The sequence below is a fragment of the Eubalaena glacialis genome, chromosome 10, assembly GCF_028564815.1.
Source record: "Eubalaena glacialis isolate mEubGla1 chromosome 10, mEubGla1.1.hap2.+ XY, whole genome shotgun sequence".
NCBI classification, from domain to species: Eukaryota; Metazoa; Chordata; class Mammalia; order Artiodactyla; family Balaenidae; genus Eubalaena; species Eubalaena glacialis.
This window is the reverse complement of record NC_083725.1, coordinates 62,877,093-62,893,343: the sequence shown is the minus strand read 5'-3', so window position 1 is coordinate 62,893,343 and position 16,251 is coordinate 62,877,093.

Here is a 16,251-nt window from a genome sequence, read left to right as displayed (position 1 = left end):
ACAACATGATGACAATATTTTTACAGATTGTACTCCATTTAAAGTTATTACAAAATAATGGCTATGTTTCTCTGATACACAGTATATCCTTGTTACTTGTTAAGTTGTTATAGAAAAACCCAAATGAACTTTTTGGCCAACCCAATATTTTATACATAGTAGTTTGTGACTATTAATCTCATACACTTATCTTGCACCACCCCCTTTCCCTCTCCTCACTGGTAACCATTAGTTTGTTCTCTATATCTGTGAGTCTATTTCTGTTTTGTTAGCCACTATATAAAACAGTATGGAGGTTCCTTAAAAACTAAAAATAGAACTACCATATGATCAGGAAATTCTACTCCTGCGTATATATCTGAAGAAAATGAAAACACTAATTCAAAAAGATACATGCACCCCAATGTTCATAGCAGCATTATTTACCATAGCCAAGATATGGAAGCAACCTAAGTGTCCACCAACAGATGAATGGATAAAGAAGATGTGATATATATACACACATATATCACATATATACTTGTACATATATATATATGTAAAGAAATATTACTCAACCATAAAAAAGAATAAAATAATGCCATTTACAACAATGTGGATGGACCTAGAGAGTATTATGCTTAGTGAAATAAGTCAGACAGGGAAAGACACATACTCTATGTTATCACTTAAAAGCAGTGAAGCATTTTTGAAGAAATATGCTGAGTACTGTGTGGGACTGGGTGTAGGGACCATAAGTGGAGGAAGGAAGGCCAGTTAGAAAGCTGGCAAATATTCCAGGCTCAAGAGGATGAGGTTTAAACTATAATGATGGTTGTAAGGGAGGCATTGAGCAACGTATCAAACTGAGTGCTCAGTAAATATTTGTGGAAAGAAGGGAGGAAGGAGGGAGGGATGGAGGGAGGGTAGGAAAGAAGGAAGGAAGAAGGAAGGAAGGGAGGAAGGAAAAGAAAAAAGAACACGGAGCTGAACTAGCTGAAACCCCTTGAAATTCTCCCAGGTAGTATATAATCTTTATAACTGCATACAATATTTAAAAATCACATTCTATAACAGCAGTCCTCAATGAAGTGCCACATTAGACTCATTGGAGTAACCTAAAAAATCTTGATGCTGTGACAATATTCCAAACCAATCAAATCAGAAGCTCTAGGGGTAGACCCTGGGCCTCAGTATTTTTTAAACGCTCCCCAGTGATTGCAATGTGCAGCCAGGGCTGAAAATCAGTGCTCTGTAGACTGTCTGCCTCCGGAATCCATCTCTGCCTAATAATCGGTTGCCATGGAAATTTATCCACCAGTTAGGCGAGGGCTGTCCAACCTCCAGGTTACTTTCAATCTAAAAATAACTGATACTTTTCAGTCACTGGGATAATAAAACCCTGTTATGATCCACAGCCAAATTAAAAGTAGGACCCACTTTTCCTCTATATGGACCCATTCAGATCTACTCGGGGGACCTAAGTCAGGCTCTGGTTCTACCTATACACTAAATAGCAGCAGAAAAGTCATTGGACATTTGCTTCTCACTTGCTGGATAGAGCCACCTCTAAGGTTAACTCCCATATTACATGGGGGTGATGTGGACAACAGGTTTATAAAGCTTCTGTTTGTGTATTGTCTGTGCCAGTTTATCAGCTGGTACAACAGTGGGCAAATCATTTAACCTGCTATCAATTCAGCTTCCTTATCTGTATAATAGGGATATTCATACCTCAGTCAAAATTTGTTTTTGAAGATAGACTGAGACAAGACATATTACTTTGTAAATTCCAATTATTATGTAATATGATATCTATAATAATAATAATAGTAATAGATGTTTCTTCCCTCTGTTGATATCAATAAAGATGATATAGAATTTTAAGATTAAAGGTAATTTATGCAATATCTTTCTTTCATTCTACCAGGTTTCTAAATATCAACATCCAATGTGAGCTCCCTTGTCTCTCAAATCACAGTGTTTAACAATAATTTGGGTTGCCAAAATCCATGACATGTTACATATTTCTAGAGGTTGAAGGGAATTTTCAACCTGAGTCTTGCTAGGGAGTAAATGTGCTGATAATACGGTCAACTCAAACAAAGATCCACCTCATTAACAATTGTACAGTCTATCCACTGGGGTGTGGTGACTGAAATGGCTGGAATCCTCACGTTCTTATAGAGAGCATAACCACATCATGAAATCACTGTCACTCACTAAACACCTCCTGCGATTGACAAGTGCACCTCAGTGTTGTTACAGATGCTCTGTTACCTAAAAGGCAAACTTGAAGGGAGAAAAAAAGAGCAAAACAATTCATTTTCAATCTAATTAAAGTCATTATAAATAGCCTCCGGGTGCTTAACCTTTTTTCCTCCAAAATCCCAATCTTTGAGCTAAATGCTCAGATCTGGAGCTTCACTGAGGTTTTTCTTAATTGCCTTTCCATCACTAATGGGATTCACTTCATTATTACCTCTGCCAGAAGCTGCCTCCGACTTTCAGCCCCCACGCTGAGTCATTTACATGCCTATTTATAATGCTAAATGATGAAGTCACGCCACCTTAAACTTTAGGTAGCTAAACTGGAGTGTGGCTACACTGACTGGGAAGCATTGACTTAGGTTATATTTTCTTACATATCTATAAACTGTCTCCAAACTCCTCTCTCTCTCCCCATTCATCCCCTTTCTCTTCCTTCCTTCTTTCCTTCCTTCCTTCCCTCCCTCCCTTTCTTTTTTTCTGTGATTCTTTCTCCCTCTGCATCCCCTTTCCTTACTCTGTTGTTTCTCATGCCCATCCTCACAATATCCTCCCAGAAGCATCCTAGATTTCAACCACATCTATGACCACATCACTGCTATCTTTTTTTGAACAGCTACTTTGTCATCTATCTTTAGTTAACCTTAACAAAAGTCTGTGAACTCAGTTTCATGATTCCAGTTTAAAGGGGAGCCAACTGAAGGTCAAGAGAGAAAATATGATGATGAAGAAGACCCGGGGGGGAGAGGAGAAGATGGCGGAAGAGTAAGATGCGGAGATCACCTTCCTCCCCACAGATACATCAGAAATACAACTACATGCGGAACAACTACTGCAGAACACCTACTGAACGCTGGCAGAAGACCTCAGACCTCCCAAAAGGCAAGAAACTCCCCACGTACCTGGGTAGGGCAAAAGAAAAAAGAAATAACAGGGACAAAAGAATAGGGACGGGACCTGCACCAGTAGGAGGGAGCTGTGAAGGAGGAAATGTTTCCACACACTAGGAAGCCCCTTCGCAGGCGGAGACTGCGGGTGGCGGAGGGGGGAAGCTTCGGAGCCACGGAGGAGAGCGCAGCCACAGGGGTGCGGAGGGCAAAGCAGAGAGATTCCCGCACAGAGAGGATCGGTGCCGACCAGCACTCACCAGCCCGAGAGGCTTGTCTGCTCACCCGCCGGGGCTGGCGGAGCCTGGGAGCTGAGGCTCGGGCTTCGGTCGCATCCCAGGGAGAGGACTGGGGTTGGCGGCGTGAACACAGCCTGAAGAGGGCTAGTGCGCCATGGCGAGCCGGGAGGGAGTCCGGGAAAAGGTCTGGAGCTGCCGAACAGGCAAGAGACTTTTTCTTGCCTCTTTGTTTCCTGGTGCGCGAGGAGAGGGGATTCAGAGCGCCGCCTAAACGAACTCCAGAGACGGGCGCGAGCCGCGGGTATCAGCCTGGACCCCAGAGGCGGGCCTGGGATGCTAAGGCTGCTGCTGCCGCCACCAAGAAGCCTGTGTGCAAGCACAGGTCACTCTCCACACCGCCCCTCCCGGGAGCCTGTGCAGCCCGCCACTGCCAGCGTCCCGTGATCCAGGGGCAGCTTCCCCAGGAGAACGCACGGCGTGCCTCACGCTGGTGCAACATCACGCCGGCCTCTGCTGCCGCAGGCTCTCCCTGCCTCCTCCGTACCGCTCCCTCCCCCCGGCCTGACTGAGCCAGAGCCCCCGAATCAGCTGCTCCTTTAACCCCGTCCTGTCTGAGCGAAGAACAGAGGCCCTCAGGCGACCTACACGCAGAGGCGGGGCCAAATCCAAAGCTGAACCCCGTGAGCTGTGCGAACAAAGAGGAGAAAGGGAAATCTCTCCCAGCAGCCTCAGGAGCGGCGGATTGAAGCTCCACAATCAACTTGATGTATCCTGCAGCTTTCACCATTTGTCCTAGGGTTCTGTCCGTCCATTTCTTTTTTTTTTTTACTTAAAAAAATTTTTTTTCTTAATAATTATGTTTTATTTTAATAACTTTATTTTATTTTATCTTACTTTATTTTATTTTATTTTATCCTCTTTCTTTCTTTCTTTCTATTTTTTCTCCCTTTTATTCTGAGCCGTGTGGATGAAAGGCTCTTGGTGCTCCAGCCAGGCATCAGGGCTGTGCCTCGGAGGTGGGAGAGCAAACTTCAGGACACTGGTACACGAGAGACCTCCCAGCTCCATGTAATACCAAACGGCGAAAATCTCCCAGAGATCTCCATCTCAACACCAAGACCCAGCTTCATTCAACGACCAGCAAGCTACAGTGCTGGACACCCTATGCCAAACAACTAGCAAGACAGGAACACAGCCCCATCCATTAGCAGAAAGGCTGCCTAAAATCATAATAAGGACACAGACACCCCAAAACACACCACCAGACATGGACCTGCCCACCAGAAAGACAAGATCCAGCCTCATCCACCAGAACACGGGCACTAGTCCCCTCCACCAGGAAGCCTACACAACCCACTGAACCAACCTTAGCCACTGGGGACAGACACCAAAAACAACAGGAATTACGAACGTGCAGCCTGCAAAAAGGAGACCCCAAACACAGTAAGATAAGCAAAATGAGAAGACAGAAAAACACACAGCAGATGAAGGAGCAAGGTAAAAACACATCAGACCAAACAAATGATGAGGAAATGGGCAGTCTACCTGAAAAAGAATTCAGAATAATGATAGTAAAGATGATCCAAAATCTTGGAAATAGAATAGACAAAATGCAAGAAACATTTAACAAGGACCTAGAAGAACTAAAGAGGAACCAGCAACAATGAACAACACAATAAATGAAATTAAAAATACTCTAGAAGGGATCAATAGCAGAATAACTGAGGCAGAAGAACGGATAAGTGACCTGGACGATAAGATAGTGGAAATAACTACTGCAGAGCAGAATAAAGAAAAAAGAATGAAAAGAACTGAGGACAGTCTCAGAGACCTCTGGGACAACATTAAACACACCAACATTCGAATTATAGGGTTCCCAGAAGAAGAAGAGAAAAAGAAAGGGACTGAGAAAATATTTGAAGAGATTATAGTTGAAAACTTCCCTAATATGGGAAAGGAAATAGTTAATCAAGTCCTGGAAGCACAGAGAGTCCCATACAGGATAAATCCAAGGAGAAACATGCCAAGACACATATTAATCAAACTATCAAAAATTAAATATAAAGAAAACATATTAAAAGCAGCAAGGGAAAAACAGCAAATAACACACAAGGGAATCCCCATAAGGTTAACAGCTGATCTTTCAACAGAAACTCTGCAAGCCAGAAGAGAGTGGCAGGACATATTTAAAGTGATGAAGGAGAAAAATCTACAACCAAGATTACTCTACCCAGCAAGGATCTCATTCAGATTTGATGGAGAAATTAAAACCTTTACAGACAAGCAAAAGCTGAGAGAGTTCAGCACCACCAAACCAGCTTTACAACAAATGCTAAAGGAACTTCTCTAGGCAAGAAACACAAGGGAAGGAAAACACCTACAATAACAAGCCCAAAACAATTAAGAAAATGGGAATTGTAACATACATATCGATAATTACCTTAAATGTAAATGGGTTAAATGCTCCCACCAAAAGACACAGACTGGCTGAATGGATACAAAACCAAGACCCATATATATGCTGTCTACAAGAGACCCACTTCAGACCTAGGGACACATACAGCCTGAAACTGAGGGGATGGAAAAAGATATTCCATGCAAATGGAAATCAAAAGAAAGCTGGAGTAGCAATTCTCATATCAGACAAAATAGACTTTAAAATAAAGACTATTACAAGAGACAAAGAAGGACACTACATAATGATCAAGGGATCGATCCAAGAAGAAGATATAACAATTGTAAATATTTATGCACCCAACATAGGAGCACCTCAATACATAAGGCAAATACTAACAGCCATAAAAGGGGAAATCAACAGTAACACAATCATAGTAGGGGACTTTAACACCCCACATTCACCAATGGACAGATCATCCAAAATGAAAATAAATAAGGAAACACAAGCTTTAAATGATACATTAAACAATGGACTTAATTGATATTTATAGGACATTCCACCCCAAAACAACAGAATACACATTTTTCTCAAGTGCTCATGGAACATTCTCCAGGATAGATCATATCTTATTTTTTTTTTTTTTTTTTTTTTTTTGGATAGGTCATATCTTGGGTCACAAATCAAGCCTTGGTAAATTTAAGAAAATTGAAATTGTATCAAGTATCTTTTCCGACTGCAATGCTATGAGACTAGATATCAATTACAGGAAAAGATCTGTAAAAAATACAATCACATGGAGGCTAAACAATACACTACTTAAAAACGAAGTGATCACTGAAGAAATCAAAAAATACCTAGAAACAAATGACAATGGAGAAATGACGACCCAAAACCTATGGGATGCAGCAAAAGCAGTTCTAAGAGGGAAGTTTATAGCAATACAATGCTACCTTCAGAAACAGGAAACATCTCGAATAAACAACCTAACCTTGCACCTAAAGCAATTAGAGAAAGAAGAACAAAACAACCCCAAAGTTAGCAGAAGGAAAGAAATCATAAAGATCAGATCAGAAATAAATGAAAAAGAAATGAAGGAAATGATAGCAAAGATCAATAAAACTAAAAGCTGGTTCTTTGAGAAGATAAACAAAATTGATAAACCATTAGCCAGACTCATCAAGAAAAAAAGGGAGAAGACTCAAATCAATAGAATTAGAAATGAAAAAGGAGAAGTAACAACTGACACTGCAGAAATACAAAGGATCATGAGAGATTACCACAAGCAACTCTATGCCAATAAAATGGACAACCTGGAAGAAATGGACAAATTCTTAGAAATGCACAACCTGCCGAGACTGAACCAGGAAGAAATAGAAAATATGAACAGACCAATCACAAGCACTGAAATTGAAATTGTGATTAAAATCTTCCAACAAATAAAAGCCCAGGACCAGATGGCTTCACAGGCGAATTCTATCAAACATTTAGAGAAGAGCTAACACCTATCCTTCTCAAACTCTTCCAAAATATTGCAGAGGGAGGAACACTCCCCAACTCATTCTATGAGGCCACCATCACCCTGATACCAAAACCAGACAAAGATGTCACAAAGAAAGAAAACTACAGGCCAATATCACTGATGAACATAGATGCAAAAATCCTCAACAAAATACTAGCAAACAGAATCCAACAGCACATTAAAAGGATCATACACCATGATCAAGTGGGGTTTATTCCAGGAATGCAAGGATTCTTCAATATACGCAAATCAGTCAACGTGATACACCATATTAACAAATTGAAGGAGAAAAACCATATGATCATCTCCATAGATGCAGAGAAAGCTTTCGACAAAATTCAACACCCATTTATGATAAAAGCCCTGCAGAAAGTAGGCATAGAGGGAACTTTCCTCAAAATAATAAAGGCCATATATGACAAACCCACAGCCAACATCACCCTCAATGGTGAAAAACTGAAACCATTTCCACTAAGATCAGGAACAAGACAAGGTTGTCCACTCTCACCACTCTTATTCAACATAGTTTTGGAAGTTTTAGCCACAGCAATCAGAGGAGAAAAAGAAAAAAAAGGAACCCAAATTGGAAAAGAAGAAGTAAAGCTGTCACTGTTTGCAGATGAGATGATACTATACATAGAGAATCCTAAAGATGCTACCAGAAAACTACTAGAGCTAATCAATGAATTTGGTAAAGTAGCAGGATACAAAATTAATGCACAGAAATCTCTTGCATTCCTATACACTAATGATGAAAAATCTGAAAGTGAAATTAAGAAAACACTCCCATTTACCATTGCAACAAAAAGAATAAAATATCTAGGAATAAACCTATCTAAGGAGACAAAAGACCTGTATGCAGAAAATTATAAGACACTGATGAAAGAAATTAAAGATGATACAAATAGATGGAGAGATATACCATGTTCTCGGATTGGAAGAATCAACATTGTGAAAATGACTCTACTACCCAAAGCAATCTACAGATTCAATGCAATCCCTTTCAAACTACCAATGGCATTTTTCACAGAACTAGAACAAAAAATTTCACAATTTGTATGGAAACACAAAAGACCCCGAATAGCCAAAGCAATCTTGAGAACGAAAAATGGAGCTGGAGGAATCAGGCTCCCTGACTTCAGACTATACTACAAAGCTACAGTAATCAAGACAGTATGGTACTGGCACAAAAACAGAAATATAGATCAATGGACCAGGATAGAAAGCCCAGAGATAAACCCACACACATATGGTCACCTTATCTTTGATAAAGGAGGCAAGCAGATACAGTGGAGAAAAGACAGCCTCTTCAATAAGTGGTGCTGGGAAAACTGGACAGGTACATGTAGAAGTATGAAATTAGAACACTCCCTAACACCATACACAAAAATAAACTCAAAATGGATTAAAGACCTAAATGTAAGGCCAGACACTATCAAACTCTTAGAGGAAAACATAGGCGGAACACTCTACGACATAAATCACAGCAAGATCCTTTTTGACCCAGCTACCAGAGAAATGGAAATAAAAACAAAAATAAACAAATGGAACCTGATGAAACTTAAAAGCTTTTGCACAGCAAAGGAAACCATAAACAAGACCAAAAGACAACCCTCAGAATGGGAGAAAATATTTGCAAATGAAGCAACTGACAAAGGATTAATCTCCAAAATTTACAAGCAGCTCATGCAGCTCAATATCAAAAAAACAAACAACCCAATCCAAAAATGGGCAGAAGACCTAAATAGACATTTCTCCAAAGAAGCTATACAGATTGCCAACAAACACATGAAGGAATGCTCAACATCATTAATCATTAGAGAAATGCAAATTAAAACTACAATGAGATATCATCTCACACCAGTCAGAATGCCCATCATCAAAAAAATCTAGAAACAATAAATGCTGGAGAGGGTTTGGAGAAAAGGGAACACTCTTGCACTGTTGGTGGGAATGTAAATTGATACAGCCACTATGGAGAACAGTATGGAGGTTCCTTAAAAAACTAAAAATAGAACTACCATACAACCCAGCAATCCCACTACTGGGCATATACCCTGAGAAAACCATAATTCAAAAAGAGTCATGTACCACAATGTTCATTGCAGCTCTATTTACAATAGCCAGGACATGGAAGCAACCTAAGTGTCCATCATCAGATGAATGGATAAAGAAGATGTGGCACATATATACAATGGAATATTACTCAGCCATAAAAAGAAATGAAATTGAGTTATTTGTAGTGAGGTGGATGGAGTTAGAGTCTGTCATACAGAGTGAAGTAAGTCAGAAAGAGAAAAACAAATACAGTATGCTAACACATATATATGGAATCTAAGGGAAAAAAAAAGTCATGAAGAACCTAGTGGCAAGACGGGAATAAAGACAGAGACCTACTAGAGAATGGACTTGAGGATATGGGGAGGGGGAAGGGTAAACTGTGACAAAGTGAGAGATTGGCATGGACATATATACACTACCAAACGTAAAATAGATAGCTAGTGGGAAGCGGCTGCGTGGCGCAGGGAGATCAGCTCTGTGCTTTGTGACCGCCTGGAGGGGTGGGATAGGGAGGGTGGGAGGGAGGGAAATGCAAGAGGGAAGAGATATGGGAACATATGTATATGTATAAGTGATTCACTTTGTTATAAAGCAGAAGCTAACACACCATTGTAAAGCAATTATACTCCAATAAAGATGTTAAAAAAAGAAGACCCAGTTTACATATGAGCAAGATAGGGTTTGAACCCAGCCCTTACCTTCTGGGAAGAAATCAATAAGACCACAGAAATTGTGTCTTATCATAGAAGGGGAGCAACCCAGAGAGGGGCACCGTGCGTCCAGGGCCTCTCAGTGAGTCCCTAGAGGAGGAACAGTAGGAAGTCAGACCTACCAACTCCCAATGCCTTGTTCTTTCTATCCATCCTCACAAAATCTCCTCGGGCAGCACATTAAGTAAGAATTATTGTGGTCTAGTCAAACAGAATGTTAACAGGGGTAGGAGTAGTTCAAGGGTGGGGTCAGATTCTTACCTAGTGCCAGAAAGAGGGCAGTCAGTGCCAGGTGGGGCTGTAGTAATTTTTGTTGTTGTTGTTGGTTTGTTGGCATGAGGCTCTGGGATGGTTGGGCTAATGAATCCTATTTTCTTTGTGCATGTGAATACAGAGATGTTGGGGTGGGAGCTATGAGGAGAAGGTGGACACAGTTTTGGGAAACTGGAGACACCTGCCCACTTTAGGCAGTTTCTGATCCCATGTCTGCCAAAGCTTGACAGGTTGTGTATGTGTGGTGTGTATGTGGTGTGTGTGTGTGTATGTCTGTGTGTGTACTAGAAGTAGAGACATCCAGAGAGAAGTGTATTAACATAGCCTCTGGCCTTCAAAGAGTTTACGACTCAACCAGAGAAATCATGCTAACACTGAAATAATAAACCAGATACAGTTTAAAACTTTTAAAATGCAATAGAAGAGAAAGACTAAGTCAATTATGGTCCAGCTCCTAGAACAAATTTCATGAAGGCTTTAGAAATGGTGATCATGCAAATATTTATTGGATGCATATTATATGCAAGACTCTCCTTGCTACTGGTTAAATAATATTAAACAGGATATGGTGTTGCCTTGCTAGTAATTATAATCAAGTATGAAATGTGTTATCTTGAGGTGAACACTGGAAGCAGTGAGAACATAGAGAGGAAACTAACCCATTCTCACATCCTTGATAAAGTAACATCTAATCTGAAGCCTGGAGGATAAATCAGAATTAGGCAGGAATAATGGTTATTCTCTCTTGGGCTTCCCCTTTCCTGTCCATTCTCTGTCCATCTCTGACCTGCTGCTCTGGCCCCACCAGACAACATCTGCAGAATATAGCACTGGTGCTTCCTTGCCCTTCAGTTTCTGCTTAGGGTTTAGCCAGTAGGAAATACTGATAGGAAATAAGAGGCCTGATGGAGAGAGAAATGGGGTGTTTCTACCCTGCTCCCTCCCTGCTGTGATATCACATCTCAATCAGTTTCATCTCTCCATGACTAAAGCACTTTCCAGGTGGCTCCTTCTCTGGGGTTCTAGGTTCCTGTCCTCAGCTGTCCCCAGACTACTTGGCCCTATGAGGATAAGAACTTCCCAACTTGCTAGTTTCTGAGCATCTCACTATTTATTTCCTCATCATCCTTTTCTTGTTCCCTTAAACCTGCCTAACATTCAGTAAGTAGTTCTTATATTAAAAGCCTCTTCATTTGAACAGTTACAGGTGGATTCTGTTTCCTGCCTGTAAGCCAGCTGATACAGCAGGTGAAGGCAGAGTGAGAGGTGGGTTGGGAAGTGGGTAATGTTCAATAACCATGTGTTGTTCAATATGGATGGAGTAGAGTGTGACATTGGGGTAGAGAGAGGTGAGACTAAAGAGGGAAACTGAACATAAAGGGCTTTGCATGTTGTACTAGAGAATTTCTGTATGACAATATAGAAAAATGTTTATAATATATTAAGTAACAATAAAAAAGAATTTTGAAATATGTATGTGTACATTATAATTTTAACTGTGTTATACTTAGGAAAAATGATATAATTAAATATATAAAATGACAACGGGGCTGTCTTATGGGATTTAAAATATAGGGGATTTTTTTTTTACCTAGTGAATTTTCTGAAATGGATCATATTGATTTTATGAATTTTAAAATATACTTTTTAAGAGCAAATATCCTGAAGAACTTGTCATTTGGAATTCCCTTAAGCACACTGGATAAAATGCACATTCATGATTAGTTTTAAGCCTCCCTCACAGAATTTGCAATTCTGTGCAAATGGGCAGCGAGCACCTCTCTTAAAGGTTACCACCTAAGGGTTTTGGACAGTGGAGATTTCACAGTGCAGCACAGAGGGAGAGATTTTTCCCATACAAAGGCTGGTTCTAGGGAAACAAAGGTTCCCTGAAAACAGGATTCTTCACTAACAATCCCAAAGCTAGGATGTCTCAGGGAATAGACCATTTCTTGAGAAACTTCTCCCATACGTTGAAGCAATTTTGGGGTAGGTTCTTAGCGGAAGAGATATCCATAACACATGAATACAGCATGGTCAGACAAAAGGTCTGTTATGAAATGAGGGGTAGGCAGTGCTCATCCCAATGCAGTAGAGGATGATGAGGTCTCAACCAGAGAACATTGCCTATTACCACACCACTTGCAACGGTAGTAATAACAATGACCATAAGATCAAGAGTTCCATATATTGAATGCTTATTACCATTATTTCCTTGATGTGTATATTGAAATCTATTCTGTCTTTGTGCCTGAAAAGTTGCTATTAATGTTGAAAATAACTTACAACCAATGACATCTAAGAATCAAGGGATAATAGTGTGACAAAAACTGTGCCAAGCCCTTCATATATGACACTTCTTTGAATTCTCACAACAGCCCTACGAGGTACATAATGCTGTTACTTTTATAAGTGGGAAAACTGAGGCTGAGTGAAGATAAAGTATTTGCTGCAGATGACATGGCTAGAAGTGGTGGAGCAGAGATTCCCAACCCTGGTTCATCTAACTTTAATAACCATGCTTTAATCACCTTTAGCAATTGACTATAGTGGGATAGAGAGCATTAGGCAAAAAATGAAACTGAGTAGGACTCTACAGGGACTTCCTGGGGACAGATCCCCATGTCCCTCACTTGCATCTTGTTTGTAGAAAAGCTTTAGCCTTCTAGGCCTTTCCTGAGTTCCGAAGAGCAAATTTTAATGGAGAAGTAAAAAAAAATCAAGAACAAAGAAAATCAAGCAAAACAAAATAATAGGGCTATAGATAATATCCTAAGCCATATCCTTGAGTTGTTTTGCAGATACTAAAACTCCCACCAGGTAGAAGAAGTTACCCGTATGCTGCCCACAAGCATGTAGACCCCAGACTGGTTGGAACCAGAGGTTGATGATGTTGACTCTGGAAATATCACCCTGTTACCTCACCACCAACCAGTCAGAAGAATATCCACGAGATGATCAGGCACCCTGCAACCCTCTCCCTCACCTTGCCTTTAAAAACACTTCCCTGAAAGCCATTGGGTAGTTGAGGTGTTTTGAGCATGAGCTGCCCGTTCTCTTTGCTTGGCCCCTTGTTGGTCACCTTGCAATAAATGCGGTACTTTCCTTCGCCAAACCCACTATCAGTGGTTTGGCTTTGCCTGTGCGATGGGTGAGTGGACACAAATTTGGTTTAGTAAAGAATATGAGTTAAGATCACACTCTTAATAGTCCTCATTCTGTTCTTTTTCACCAACCATCCTTATATTAACTACTTTGTAGAGTAGTAGTTCACAATGAAAAATGAGTTTGTGGCCTGATTCACGTTGATTTGAATTTCTGGTACCTGTATCTGTCACTGAGGGTTAATGCATTTGTATTCTGATGATAAACATTGTTGGGGAGAAAGAAAAATTTCTCTGCCCTTCTAGGTTCTTCTGGCTGGTCTAAGAATTAAATTGATATGAGACAGATTAACAGGAGAAAATCAAACAAGGTTTAGTAACATGTATACGTGGGAGAAATCCAGGAAAACTGAGTAACTTGTCAAAATGGTCAAAACCTTCATTTAAATACCATCTTCAGCTGATGACAAAAGAGGATATTGAGAGCGGGGTTTGAGACGTCCAAGCGGAAGAAGGCAATTGACATGGAGATAAAAAAGCAAATGTTTGGTAAATAAATGTTTCCTGGATCATGCAAAGGCAACGGGACACACAGTGCACTCTGGTCTCTAAGAGTTTCCCCCACCACACCCAGCCCATACTCCTTGAATATATCTCTAGTGATAGCTCTATTCTTTTAACAGGTCCTCTACACTCTATCTAAATTCTTCAGGCAGTTAGCGGGGAAGGTCAAAGTTTCTTCCTGAGTCTTTTGGGCCTTGATTGTCTTCAGCTCGAAATAATCTTCATGCCAAAGAGACATTTTGAAGTGGCAAGTTTTACTCCCATGCAATAATCTCCATGAGCTCGGTTTATGTAAATCTGTCTCTGAAAGAATGGTCTACCTTCACAGACAATGAACTTAGTTAGGCGTCTCTTGGAATCTCCCTCCACATGCCCCTACTTTTGGGCTTCACTTCTGAGCTATGAATTTTCAATGGGATTATGCCTGGAACTTGGACTGGCCAAGGGGAGAGCACATCTGTGAGTAAGGATGGTTGTATGCATCAACTTATTTCTTAAGCAGGGTATAAAATGTCAGCACAGATGGCATCTTCTAGCTCTTAGAAAAACACTTCCTGAAAAGGGAAAATCTGGAGAACAGCTTCCAAAGTTGTAGACATCTATAAGAGGCAGAGACTAAGAACTCAAACAGCTCCTAAACTTTAGGACCTTAGATCCTGGCCCTGTGCAGTAGCAGCCTGGATTAATGGTACAGAAGAGAGGAAAAAAGCCTGTGATGACAGCAGCAGGCTGCTGGGAGCTACCCTACCATCTGTCTTCCATTGGATTCTCCAGTCCCTCTCCCTAGGCTTTTCCTGTGGAGCCAAATCTAGCTAGAGCACAAAGGGAGCCCCTAATAGCCAGTGAGCCACTTGCAAAAAGGACAAAGCACATTGATAATGTGTCACAAGGGCACTGCTCAATAATACCACTGTGGCAATCAAACTTTGCAGGAAGAGGTTATGTTTCTTAGCGAAGAGCGTTGGACCACAAGTTCTGAGAAACAGTATGACTCAGCAAGGCTCATGAGTCAGGCTTATTGGGGTTCAACTATCAGCTTTGCCACTAACTCTCTGTGTGAAGTTGGACATGTTTGTCCACCTGTCTGTCTTAATTTCATCATCTACAAAAGTAGATTAAATGAAACCTAACTGTTCATTTGATTGCTAGATGACTAAAAGAGCATAAGCACCTGTATTATACAAATGTAAGCAACACACGCTGCTTCCTTTTAAAATTCTTCTACTCAATCCATTCTCATTTCTTACATGAGAAAATCCATGCTCAGACAAATCCATATCACACAGTTGTTTTTCGGTAAAAAGTGGTACACCAGAAAGCACATTGAATCAAGAAGAAATGGGTTTACATCCCAAGTTTACTTTTCAACGTGATGTTGGGAAAGTTACTTAAATTCTCTAAGCCTCGGTTTCCTCATGGATATAAGGGGGTAATATTGCTGCTCTGGCTAGTCTCTGGCATGCAGTTATTTTATGTTCTGCTAAGAAAGAAAAATGTTCTAGCTAAGGAGCTTGATAGAAGACCCCCACATAAATCTGGGATACTAAAGGACTATGCCCTCCAGGTAAGTGAAATAATGAGACAACCAGGAAGCGTGCATGCCTCAGTCTTGGTGGCGGAGTGGGCATTTTTCTTAAGAATTTAAACCACAAGTGTTCAGGCCATAGTGCCTTCTGGATTTGCACTGTAAACCCTGTGTATAACCTCTCATCCCCAACCAAAAGCAAAAAACTCTTGAGCAGAAAATTTAAAGTGGGCTTATATTGATAGTGCCCCCCACGTGACTAGTGGAGGCTGACTTCTCTAGAAAAACTTTAATAGCAGCCCACAGAGATTTTAAGATATTTTAAGATCCATTCCAAATTCAAAGATGTGAAAGTGTGAAAAGACATGCATCTTAGAATTGATGAAACATGGTAAATATGGTAGTGCCTCCCTTATATGATTATTGTAAGGAAAAATGATTGCATATATACATATGTGCATATACACACACACACACGTGTGTGTTTTCCTGTGTGTATGTATCTTCTTAACTACGTGTGGCTTTGAGTGGGTCTCTGAGGAGGATGACATCTGTGGTTCCTAAGATCCTCTTTACTTTGCTTTGATGATTCATCTGAGAATAATCCATGTGTCTTTATTCACAATGATTTACTTCTGTCATGTCTCAGGCTCAAATTAAGGCATCCTTGGTTGTACTTGAAATGTCCCACAACAGTTTAATAGCTCACTTTTCTGAAGAGTTA